Source organism: Filicampus tigris, chromosome 4, assembly GCF_054856515.1.
Source record: "Filicampus tigris isolate MCC_2025a chromosome 4, RoL_Ftig_1.0, whole genome shotgun sequence".
In the NCBI taxonomy this organism is placed as follows: Eukaryota; Metazoa; Chordata; class Actinopteri; order Syngnathiformes; family Syngnathidae; genus Filicampus; species Filicampus tigris.
Window position 1 is genome coordinate 25,726,267 of NC_141220.1, and position 13,053 is coordinate 25,739,319.

Below are 13,053 nucleotides of genomic sequence, written 5' to 3' on the forward strand. Positions count from 1 at the left end.
GGGGGGTAAAGGTGCGCCAGGTGGCGGAGGTGGACGGCGAGCTCGGGACAGGGGTCTTTACAAAATGTGTCGAGCCGAGACGGAAGAGGGTGTTAGAGCGGCAAATGGGAAAGCACAGCTGGATGTAAATCACATAATCCTTCTCGACTGGGGGGCAGCGGTGCGCTGATTGCCTCCTTTAAATTCGCTAATACCGATCATTCTGTCTGGTTAACTCATTAGCATGTGCAGTTTGTCTGGCAAACCACTTAGACCGACTGGTGCACGTTACTCTACATGTCCCCTCAGCTAAAGCACGGATTTGAAAAAATATGCTTTGTATACATATCGCATTAGGGGCGTAATTATGCACACAACACAACTTTAAATTGACCAAAGCTGTTAAATAGCAGTGCAGCATTAAATGTCCTGACTAATGCTTTTGCACATGACAAATCAGTGCAATTCATTCATAATCTGATAGGTTGCCTTCTAAAGGTCAGCGCCAGTGTTTACCAGGCTTTGTCTTAAAAAAAAAGAAATAAAGTGAAACATTGATTTACAAATAAGGTAGGCATCAAATTTCTTTTGAATTGATTCTGGTGACTCATCATAAATAAACATCATTGAACTTGAGAGTAGAGTGGTCCAGTGTCTTGGAGCAACAATTCTCCTTGTTCTTGTTTTAAAAGACATAATTTGTAGTGTAAATTGAACACAATTGGTTAAATTACAATTATTGTTTGGTTTCAAGACTGTTAAAAAAAAAAAAAAAAAAACTTCTGCATCTTTGAGGAAAGGTTTTTAACAGTTAAGTTAGGTATGTCGAGTTAATGTTTGTATAACAATACTAATAATAATAATACGAAAAGTAAAGAATGTCTGTGAATTTTTATTTATTCAAAATATAAAATGTAAGTGCATTTAAAAAAGAATTTTGTTCAATTATTTAAATTTATAAATGTTTTTTCTTTTAATGAAAATATTTTTACAACATTTACATGAAATCACATAAGTGAGGTAATTTGTTTCCTCAAAATGTTGGTGTTATAGAGTAAACAAAGAACTTATTTGGGTCTATCTACCTATCTATCTAATATTTAGCTACACTATATCTAGCTATCAGTCTAGCGAGTTGGCTAGCTAGCTAGCCATCTAGAGTACCTACCTACCTACCTACCTGGCTCTGCAGTATTTAGCTAGAGTTATCTCTATCAATCTATCCGTCTAGCGAGCTCGCTAGCTAGCTAGCCATCTAGAGTACCTACTTACCTAGCTCTGCAGTATTTAGCTACAGTATCTCTTTAATCTATCCGTCTAGCGAACTGGCTAGCTAGCTAGCCATCTAGAGTACCTACCCACCTAGCTCTGCAGTATTTAGCTACAGTATCTCTATCAATCTATCCATCTAGCGAGCTGGCTAGCTATCCATCTAGCGAGCTGGCTAGCTATCCATCTATCCATCTATATCAGCATCCGTATCTATCTATCTATCTAGCAGTATCTATCAAGCTATCTTTCAATCTGTAAACTTAAGAGGCGCGGTAAAAGCTCTGGGGACCAAAGCTTCCTGCCTGATTCTGCTGAGGGCTCTGGTGGGCATCCCAGCCTGCCCACTGAGGAAGAAGCAGAAAACTGGCAAGGAGGAAGAGTGGGGACGGACGCTGGGCCACCATAAGCAGACGCTCCACCCTAAAGAGGAACAGCACGGCAGCCCCGGCGGACATCTGTTTGCACAGGTGTGCTTACCCGATGTGATTAAGCTCGCCGCCGCACACACATTACCCGAGCGACGGCGCGCGGCTACGTCAAACCAACTCTGGAGGGGTGGCGATGGTTGGAGGGTGACATTTGGAGAGGTTCGGGCACAGATGGAACTGATTGGAGTTTGAGGACGTAGCAAGCGGAGGAGAAAATGAAGGGATGGATGAGGGGGGAAAAAGTTTGTTTGGTAGACCACGGGACCATTAGCAGCACACGCAGATGCTTCTCTTTTGATCCTCAAAAGGCCGGCAGAAAGCCACACACATGTTTAAAAAGGCAGCGTGTGCCTCTAGAAAATGACAACATGGGGAAAAAAAGTGGCTGGTCTCAAGCCATTCATCCATAGATGGAATACAATAATAGAGTGGTATTGCCGAGGAGGACTTACTCCATGTCAGATATGCTTTTCCATAAGTATCCATGGCTGGTATCGGCAGCTTCCACGATTACCCGATAGCTTAAAATAAGGCCGGTATCGGCCTGATCCGATACCTCGTATAATATTCGCCCATCCCTAGTTGAGACGTAGCGCTTCACTATACTTCCTTGACACCAATTACCATGTTTCTTATCCATTTTGTGGCGTTTCGGAGTGTGATAGAGGGAGCAGTTTATCTGAAAATAGATGGGGATAGGTGAGGAAAAATAATCACAAGAAGTCCGAAAAGACCGTCTTCTTGGAATGAGAGTGGAAAAAAATTATAGTCAGACAGAGCAAAGCCAAAGAAAAAGTCTGGGCAGTGACAAGCGTGGGCACCAGATTGGCTTGTTATAACGTCGCTATGCTTGAAGGCTGAATGATTTTGAAATATAATCCAATTGTGATTTTTTTTTTTTTTTTTTTTCTCCTCAACATTGCAATTTTGATTTAATATGCAATAATTTTTTTGGAGGTCATCTTTTCATGTATTTTTTTTTTCCAAACACAAGCAATAAGTTCTTCTGCATTACAATAAATTTCAGATTTATTCGATTCGATTTGCACTCAAATGAAAGCCAATGAACTCCCGAAGAAATATGAAAGTCAGTTGATGCATCTTCTTCAATTAGACCCGTTCACTTACCGAACACTTTGCCTTGCAAAGTCTTTAAACTATTTATGAGGGGAGCTTCACAAAATTATGCCAAACAAGTGTGGTGCAAAGCTTCAGTCAAGTCATAAATCAAATCACAATAATTGAAACAAATCTGCGTTGCCAACCACTCAGCCCTTTTTAAAAATACATCAAATTTTGGACTCAAAATAAATTCATCATTCATCGGTTTAAAGTAATGATACTATATTTTCTTTAGTTAATATTTGATTTATATACATCCAACAGGTGTCATCTTTCTGAGTTGTTATGTTATGCCGGGCTGTCCATAAACCATGTGACATGTAAATAACCAATTAACTCATTCATTGCCAAGGACATATTTGTCTTTTCACAGTCCAGTCATTCAATCCCAGGAATTTATTTATATTTTTTTTTCCAATTTTTTTTTTTTTTTTTTTTTTTTTAAACGTTAGGGTAAAAGAGCATCTGAAAATATCTGGCAGTGAATGAGTTAAGAGAAGTGTTGTGAGTTTAAAAAGTATCCAGGCATTTTGGGGGTCAACAACCACAGCGAAAAAATGATTTTGTGTATGGTCGCCTTTCCTCCTCGCACAAATTTAAATCATCTGAAGCTTATCCAGTTCTCCTAGAGTATAATTCCAACTCAGTAGAAAAGAAAAAAAAAAAAAAACGTGAATAAGTGAATTTATGAATAGGCGGGCAGGGGGCTCATACCGTGCATGCCAGAGTGCTCATATAGAAAATAACAAGGAGGGAAAAGCGGCTGGCCTCAAGCCATTTATCCAAAGAGTGGCCTATGGGATATAAAGGACAGCGGCGTTGGCAGAGTGGTGGGCACTTGGAGCCTCAGCACACCTGTTTCCACAGCGAGCAGCGGAAAGATCGATTCCGCTCACAACGGCAGGCCGCTTCAATGCTTTAATATAAAGCGACAACGTGCCTGAATTCATTTGTCGGAAGAAGAAAAAAAAAAAAAATCCTCTTGCTAAACAATTAATTCAAAACAAGAGGAATACCAAAGCAATTTTTTCTTTATGTTAGCTCCGCTCAACCGCTCTCCTCTTATACCGCCACCAAACCGTAAATCTAGTGAGTTTTTTCCCCCCTGCCCAACTTTCAAGTCATTTCAGATGACCTCACTGCGCAGCGGCGACAAAAAAAAAAAAAAAAAAAATTTGGAACAAACGAGAAAGAAAATCCCATTTCACAGCAGCCAGGAAGCGAGCAGGCAGCAGGGGGAGAATCTTCTCAAAGAGAAATTGGAGCTTCAAATAAAAAGCCGCTCACCCCAACATATCCCACCCCCTTAAAAAAAAATAAGAAACAGAGGAGCAGACAGATTTAACGCTAAATCATCCCCACTGTACGACTGCAAAAGCTTACCTCGCGCTGACAACTTGAAGGGAGGATGCCGGGTTCTTGGCGGCTTATTAGTGCAGGTAAATATCATTTTGCTTGTGCTTTTAAAACTTGCACCTGTGACTTAGACTGAAAAATCTTTTAGAACGCAAAAGATCTACGGCCGACAAGACAAGGGGGAAAGGCTCATCCTTTCTATCATCTTTTCATGTTTCTATCAAAGGATTGTACAAGAGGTTAAAAAAAAAAAAAAAAAAAAAAGGCTGTCTTTACATTGCAGGTCTAAGTGTCCAATTATGATTTATTGTTTGATCTGACTTTCTGACTGTATACCAACACAGTATAAAACACGGGAAATGTGTCACCTGGGTGCCTATAACATCCCAATTGTGTCACAGCAGAAAAAAAAAAAAAAGCGAAATGCGCAGCTGGGGAGCAAAAGACTTTTAACACTTGGGTGGAAAAACATTCAGATTGTACCACTCGGAAGAAACAAAAAAACAGAAATGTGTTACTTAGGAGCAAAGAAATATCAGAATTATGAAACTTGGGATGCCTTATATTAGAAGTGTACTACTTTCAAGCAAAAGAAATGGAAATGTGCCGCTTGACATCAAAAACTGTGAAGCCTGGAAGTGAAAAACATTGGAATTGTACCACTTGAGAATAAACGAATATTCATGGATTGTGTCATTTGGAAGCAAATAAAGCATACGATGGAGTCGCCTTCAAGCAAAGAAAAATGTTTCACTGGGAGCCCAAAAAATAGAATTATGTCACTGGTGAGAAAAAAAAAAAGCATTTGGAAGCAAAAAAAAAAACAACAACAGTTGCTTTGATGCAAATAAACAATGGAATTGTACAGCATGAGAGTAAAAAACATCTTCAATTTAGTCATTCAGTAGTAAGAAATGTAGAATTGTGCCACTTAAAACTTAAAAAATGAATAAAGTCACCTGAAAGAAAAAAAAGGCTTCGGAATGATGTCACTTGACCGCAACAAACAGCAAAAATATCAGAACTTTGTCACTAAAACATTGATCGCACATCGTGTTCATTTTGGAGCTAACTGAGTGTAAAATACACCAGAATCGTTCCATTTTAAGTGCGAGTTTGCGGTTTTTAGCTTCACTTTACTAATCTTTCCCCCGCTCCAGTTTGACCAAAGCCACGCCCCTCACCGATGTGCACAATTGTGATTCTCAAACATGGAAATACAAAATGGCATGCAATTACGAAAGTGCGTTGTGAATGCTGTCGAGTCTGAACAAAATAGCAATGTTAGCAACACTAAGCTAGCATTAGCATTGTGAATAACCCACAATGTTAGCCACAGCTGCTACATTGGTAGGATGATTTTTTTTTTTTGTAATAGAGTGTAACTATAACACGAAATGTATTGGTTTGGATATTTATTTTTTTAAATGTTCAATCAATTAAAAGTCAAAACGTATCTTTTTTTTTTTTTTTTAAATCTTCTTAAGCGCCTGCTTCTGTTCGCTAGTCTTGCCCAGTTGTTAGTTTGTTTTTTCTCGATGTGGATACTTCAAAACTCTGAGTTGTAGGGATGCGCCGGCGAATGATTGACACATCATCATCAAGCCATCTGTCTCTGATAGGTTGTTCTTCCATGGGCGCGATGGTTTGTTAAAAAAACAAACAAACTGCAAACTGCCCAATTAATGGGAAAAGCACATTGGAATTATGGCAATTGAAAGGAAAACAACCATCAGAATTGTGCCCCTTGGGGAAAATTTGGGACTCCTGGCAGCAAATAACATCAGCCTTGTATCACTTGGGAGGAAAAAAAAAAAGACATGGCCTGGGGGGGAGAAAGAAATATAGCGAAAACCATTGGAATTGCACTGCTTGGAGGCAGAAAAAACATCCCAATTGTGTCACTCGCGCCATATCGTGTAAATCCAGTTTAGGTGCCCATTTCAGATTCCGTCTGCCGTCGAGCGCTCCCCCCAACCCCACCCCCACACCCTCGCCTCCTGAAAAACACTTGCCGCAACTAAAACAGGCTCCAATCTGCTCTCACTTTCCAGCTCCCGCCGAGCCCGAAGTCAGCGTGGGGCTCTGCTTGCGTGAAATGTGAGAGATGTACTGTATATATTTACAAGCGCTAATGCTAGGCTGCGCAGGATGCTGGGCCAGCATCAGACAGATGGTTCGTTGAGAGGCAGAAGATCAGAGAAGCGCTTGCTCCCCTCCCACCCTGTTGCTCTTTGGACAAGCGCTATTTTGCAGAGGAGGCACCATCAGAGTTCTGCGTAGCACTGAGGAGCTAACGCGGTACAACATATGCCATCGGTCGCGTATTCCAGAAGTTACGATCAAACGCTAGCATAACACAAGGTGGATGAACACAAATATCTATAGAAATGACTTCAAAGAAAGGCTGGAAATGACGGCAATAAACACTACACGCGACGGTTAGCTTACCCTGTTGCCTCAGCTCTGGACTATGCGGTATCAAACTCCACAGTCTCCACTTTGCCGCAACGATCCGTTTTCTCTCTGTGCCCAGTTTCTGTTCTCAAGAAAGTCTGAAATGACAGAGAAAAATGTGATAATGTTAGCTTAGCCTGTTACAGTGCCTGCCCACTCTGGACTCCGTATACGCCACAGTCTCCACTTGGCTGCAGTGATTTGTTTTCTTCCTTCCCTTAGTGTCCTCTCGAATATACATAAAATGTCCAAAGTAAACACGCAGACTACTGTGAGCAAACCTGTTGCTATGCCCAGACACTTTGGGATCTGCAATATTATACTCCACAGTCTCCACATTGCTGTCCCCCCCCCAAAAAAAAAATATCTCTAATTTGCTGCTCTGCTCTGTTTTCTTGCTGCCCTTAAAACAAAAAAGCTAAACACACACGCTGTGGCTGGATATACTGGCTGCTGCTGCAATATTGTACTCCATAGTCTCCACAAAGCTGCAGCAGCCATTTTTCTCTCTGCCCCTCGGTCCTTTCTTGAATAAAATCCGAAATGACTAAAACAAACGCACATACTAATGTTAGCTTATCTAGTGGCTTAGCTCTGGACACTGCAATAAAATACTCCACAGTCTCCACTTTGCCGTAGCGCCCCATTTTCCCCGACACCTTCAGTCTCCTCTCGAATACAACCCAAAATGACAAATAAATGCACTGGCTGACCTTAGCTTAGCATGTTGCTGAACCTGGATGCAAGAGAATAACACTCCACAGTCTCCACCTTGCTGCAATGGCCATTTTTTTGTCCCTGCCCTCAGTCTTCTATCAAACACAAATCTGCAGGACAAAAATAAACCCTATATGGAGTTATATGGTGTAACTTTATTTGCATTTAGCTGCTTTTATTTACTAGATTATACATATCTTAGGCAATGGGTGGGGTACATCCAACTACATATTTAGAAACGAGCATTAAAAAAAAAAATCAAATATTTCAGGTATGAAAGATGGATGGCGAGTCGCGAATGGCCCCCAGGCCCAAGATTGGACACCAATCCGCTCAACAAAAAAAAAAAAAAAAAAAAGAACAGATTGACTTTACTCTCTTTGTTTGGGGTGATTTTAGCATCGCGTTGCCGTTTCACACTTGGCTTGTTATGACACCTCTTAGACAGCCCGGGTCAAACAAAGTGCAGAAGAGCTTAACAACAGTACAGGCACTGCACAGTAGGCATGCTCAAACAAATTCAGACAAATGGATTTTCACTCTCAAGCACAAATTCGATGGCCGTCCAGAGATGCCGCACGGCCGTGCGCTCTTTCATTTGTGTTTGGGAGTTTCAAATGAAAGGACAGTTGTGGGGACCACCACAAAGATGGAAACCTGTTTACCCAGTGAGATTCCTATTGTTCGCATGGGATAAGTGGCTTGTCGCTCTTGTGTACTCGTCTGACCTTTAGCGGGACCGCCGGAGAAGACAAACTCTACCGAGCCAAGAGGGGGAGAGAGAGAGAGAGTGTGTGTTTAGCGCTTGACATGCCGCACACAGATTGCAGCGTTGGCGCAGGGCCGGCGCGTGGCGGACACAGACTGTCCGCTGACCTGGACGCTCGCCGACCTACCTGACCTTGCTACTTTGTGCCAAAGAGCAGTCCATCACCACTGAGCCCCAGTCCCCAACTAAAAATACACTCTTTGCCCGGGACGAGCGTTGGGAGTACATTAGCAGATAATGGAAGGTGGGGACGGGGGTTGGAAAAAAAAAAAAAAAAAAAAAAAAAAAAAGATTGAAATGAACGAGGAAATGACAACGGACGGAAGATACGGGGAAAGGTTTGGCAGCCGTCCATGAAAAAGTGGAAACAACCCTCCGGAGAGCTGAGGGGAAGGAAGTGATGTTGGGGGGTTGTGGTGCTAGATAACATAGCTAGTCTCAAGACTCCCATGCTAATTAACAAGTTGCACAGACAAGCACCCCCCCCCCCCCCCGCCCACCTCCGCCTTCTTGCTCCAACACACAGGGCAGCGGGTGTCATGCCGGTTCTACGCCACTGGCTTTGGTTTGAGAATGTTGTTTTCCCAAATAAAAGTCCAAATGGTACTGCTGGAAACCGAAAAAAACCACATCGACCGTTGGAACGAGACAAGTTAACAAACAACAACAGTGGAGTAGAAAGAGTGTCTCCTGTCTTTACTTTTCTGTAAGCCCCAAAAATGTTCAAAATGTCTTTGCGAATCCTTTTTTTTCGCTAGCAAGCATTCGTGACGTGGCGCCAAAGTTCTTTTCAAAGAGCAAGTCAACCCAAACATTTTTTTTTTCAGAACAAGTTCTGTGCAGGCCCACTAGTTGAGACAAGGCATTCTGATTAATATTACGTTTGTGGAATATGAGTTAAGCGGCAAAATCCACCCACTTTTAGCCATCTCAGTGGGCGGCCATTTTGTCACTTCTGTCAACTGAAAATGACATCACAGTTACTCAGGGCTCAGATAACAACCAATCATGGCTCAGCTTCAGAAAACAGGTGAGCTGTGATTGGTCGTTACCTGAGCGACTGTGATGTCATTTTCAGTTGACAGAAATGACAAAACGGTCCCCCCCAGAGTTAGCTAAAAACAGGTGGATTAACTCTTACTCCACAACGCAATATTTATCAGAATGCCTTGTTTCAACTATTCTTGAAAAAAACATGTTTGGGTTGACTACCTCTTTAAGTGAACGGTCGTAAGACATGTCGCCAAAGTTTTTTTTTTTTTATTCGCCAACGCTCAAGACCACTTGACCATGGTTCCAATATGTCGACCGATTTGTGCGCAACAATTCACTAGCATTAGCCGCTCAGTCAAGTATCAGCACCCATTCTCCACATTGATCATCAAGCCATCCGTTTCAATGAGGAAAGTTGATGTGAGATGCACGTGTGGTCAGGGAACAAATTCAACTTGTAAGTCAAGGTCGCGGTTTACATGCTTTTGGCAACACAGTGCAAAAGTGTTTTGAGGTCGCGATGAGAGCGATATGAGGGATGAGCAGGGTGACAGGAGGTCTGACGGCCTCGTCTGAAGGTGAGTCTGCCGACTGCTTGGTCACTCTGGCGCGAAGACGAAAGGGGAGATGAAGACGAATGATTTGGAGCTGAGGGGGACGCTGATCACCGGTCGGCCGGCCGGCCATTCCACTCCGATGCTCGCCTCATCCCGGGCGCAAGAGACAAGGTAGAGCGGCCCAATGAGGCAGGACAGGTCCAGTCATAACAATGCAAACGCGGGCCTTGGTGATGTACCATTAGTGCCAGAATGCCATAAATCAGAAGCGGCCGAAAAGCAACAACAGGGACAAGACGACCCAATCAACTGCAACCTTTGGTCAAGGGAAGAATTTATATTTGATGTTGTATACATTTTCCATTTATTTCTTGAATACAAAAAAAAAAAAAAAAAAACAATCAATAAATCTCAAATGTCCAGAGGAAAAATGCAGTTAAAAAAAATCTGCCAGTAGAACAACCAGCTTTGGAAGAATATGCCCTGTTCTTGTAGACGTCACAATGCTGTTTCAATCGATGCTTCTCCAGTCGTGATGCAAAACAGTATTTGCATGTGATGTGGTAGAAAATTATATGGTACAAACCAAATGATTTTAATTTTTGGCATTGGAAACTATAAACTGGACATTACTGAAACACAGACTCTTTTTACAGTGGGTGTAAAAGCCGGCTCCCCCCCCCCCCCCCCCCCCGATTGCTGTGTGCACAAAACAGCAATGACATCAAATAAGGAATGCTACAAAGATGCGGCCACGATGAATCTGCTCGACCTACGAGCAACCAATTTCGCAGGATTCCCGCGTGAAAGAGTCGAGCACTTTCCAATTGTTTTGGAGCGCCAGGCACCCTGCGTCCGTGGCATTGATGTTTGCCAGCCAAACTTGCCACTGATGGCCTCTGGGGATAGGCAGCGTCTGTTTTGAACAAGCCTGAAATTGCCTATTTCACTTTGTGCGAGTGTGTTGAGGCGACATCAACAAAGCCTGACGCGTGTTCTTTAATGGAACCAGTCGAAAAGAGGTCCAAACGCCAGGTCAGAGGCCGAAGTTTTGAAGCATTTAAAACAAAGGGGTACACTGAAGCCCTGCTATCACTGGGGATACGTTCCAGACCCACCTGCCAAAGGTGAAAATCTACAATATAGAGACCATAGAAGAATTTTGTTTACACCTCCGACACACTAACTCATTCACTGACAGACATTTTCACACCCTCTTTTACTCTAACGTTTGAAAAAAAAAATGAAAAAAATATAAATATGTTCCTGCGATTGAATGGCTGGACTGTGAAAAGACAAGTAAATTCGTCAATGGCAGTGAATGGGTTAAACACATTTAAACTGAAGAATCCGCACTTCTTAAAGACATTGTTAATGTATTTGAAGACATACGAAATACAAAGTGTTGAGTAAGTTCACAACTCGAACTAAAATTGAAAAATAAACTACTAAACAATCGATGGTTCATTTGCCTTTATTTTAGCGGAAGCCTAACAAATAAGAGCAAAACATTTAAATATAATCAATCTGATATTGTTAAAGCGGGAAGTGAATCCAAACATATTTTTTTCAAGAATATGTTCTATGCAGGCCCACTAGTTGAAACAAGGCAATATGATTAATATGGAATATGAGTTAAGCAGCAAAATCCAATCGTTTTTTGCCATCTCAGGGGGTGGCCATTTTGTCACTTCTGTCGAATGAAAATGACATCACAACTAGCCAGGGCTCAGGTAGCGACCAATCAAGGCTCACCTGTTTTCTGAAGCTGAGCCATGATTGGTCGTTACCCGAGCAGTTTTCTGAAGCTTATCCAATCATGCCTCAGCTTCGTTATCTTAGCCCTGAGGGTGTGTGATGTCATTTTCAGTCGACAGAAGTGACAAAATGGCCGCCCCCTGAGATGGCTAAAAAGGGGTGATTTTGCTGCTTAACTCACATTCCACAAACGCAATACTAATCAAAATGTCATGTTTCAACTAGTGGGCCCGCGGGAAACATATTCTTTAAAAAATATGTTTGGGTTGACTTCCAATTTAACTGTAATACAAATGAATATACCGCTTGTGCTTGTTAAAAAAAAATACACGGGAAGAAGACCTGGGAAAACATAATCACACAATAATCACAATCACAATACTGAGAAAAAATACATTTTTTGGGGGGGGTCAAACTCTTTCAGCCCTAGTTTCACATTCATTTGGACTGCATCTCATAAAAGCCGGCATTAACATGATTCAGATTGTCCGGCTTTTAGCAGACAAGGCTGGAATTTAGTCATTAGGATTTCCTCATTGTAAACTCTGATGCTCTATTAAGAGCGCGTGGCTTAGCATCTCCATTCGGAGCAAACGGCTTCATTAGCATTAGCGCATGTAATAACCTCGATTGGGGATTTCCTAACCCAGATTTGAAAGCGCACCCAGCACGAGCCTGGCAACAACACTTCAGCTAAAGTTGAGCATGTATATTGCATAAACCACTGGAGGGAACACTTATTTGTATTCAGGTGGATGTATACGGCGAAGAGCTCCGATGTGCACCGGCTGCCTTCGAGGGAACTCTTAGCAAGTTGCGGGGAGCGAGCGCCAATTCGACCTCACACGCCAGTGCGCTTGCACTCTGTGATCCAATTAATTTTACATCCGTATGTAACACGTCTCCACACTCGGCAGCGCCACAGGAGAGGAAACGGAAGTTTGGATGTTGGTGGGGATGAGGAAAGACAGGACTTCAAAAAAGAGCAAACGGGCTAATGTGTCACCAAAAGTTGTTTTTTTTTTCCCCCTCATTAAATTTCCTTGGGGGATTAAGTTTAATTAAATGGGATGGAATTATATATAAGAAGAAATGTTTTTATGTCATAAGCGGGCATTACAGTGCCTTAACTGTTCCTGGGGCTGTGACCATTAAATATTTTTAGGATTGAGTATTCTATTAATTATTTAATTGATTAATGAAATAATCAGCAGTTATTATTGTTTAGATGATATTGTTTGGTGATTAAAAAAATGACAACAATTAATCAATATCACACGAGGGGGGATTTTTATAGAATTTTTTTATTTTTTTTTTTTTATTCAGTCACTGGCTCGATCATTATTTCCAAACATTTACATTTTTTTTGTTGCATCAAACACAAAATACATTTAGTCTGCTGTCATGAAGGATTACAGAAATCAGAATAATTACAGTTTTTGTTTTTTTTAACAGAAGCAGAAATCGGATGATACGGACAATTTCAAGTTTAGCAATATCTGTAAATGATTACTGTACTCGATTCGTAAAACAGCTGTCGATTAATTTGACAATCAATCAGTGGTTGCTTAAATCAATTAATTTTGACACCTGTGATTGCGACATTTGTTTTCCCACTTCATGCAAAGGAGTGGCGTATCTAAAG

The 13,053-nt window shown here is 41.7% G+C and overlaps 1 protein-coding gene across 3 annotated transcripts in view; it reads right to left on the bottom strand.

Moving 5' to 3' along the window:
- plxnb2b (plexin b2b) overlaps positions 1–13,053 on the bottom strand; it is a 183,434-nt gene that overhangs the window by 109,173 nt on the left and 61,208 nt on the right. For 2 of the 3 annotated variants that reach the window (XM_086027394.1, XM_086027393.1), the window contains one exon: positions 6,609–6,712. The exons of the other annotated variant lie outside the window; for it this stretch is intronic. The gene's annotated coding sequence lies outside the window, so the exon portion shown is untranslated. The remainder of the gene's footprint in view (positions 1–6,608; positions 6,713–13,053) is intronic. 3 annotated transcript variants of the gene reach the window in all.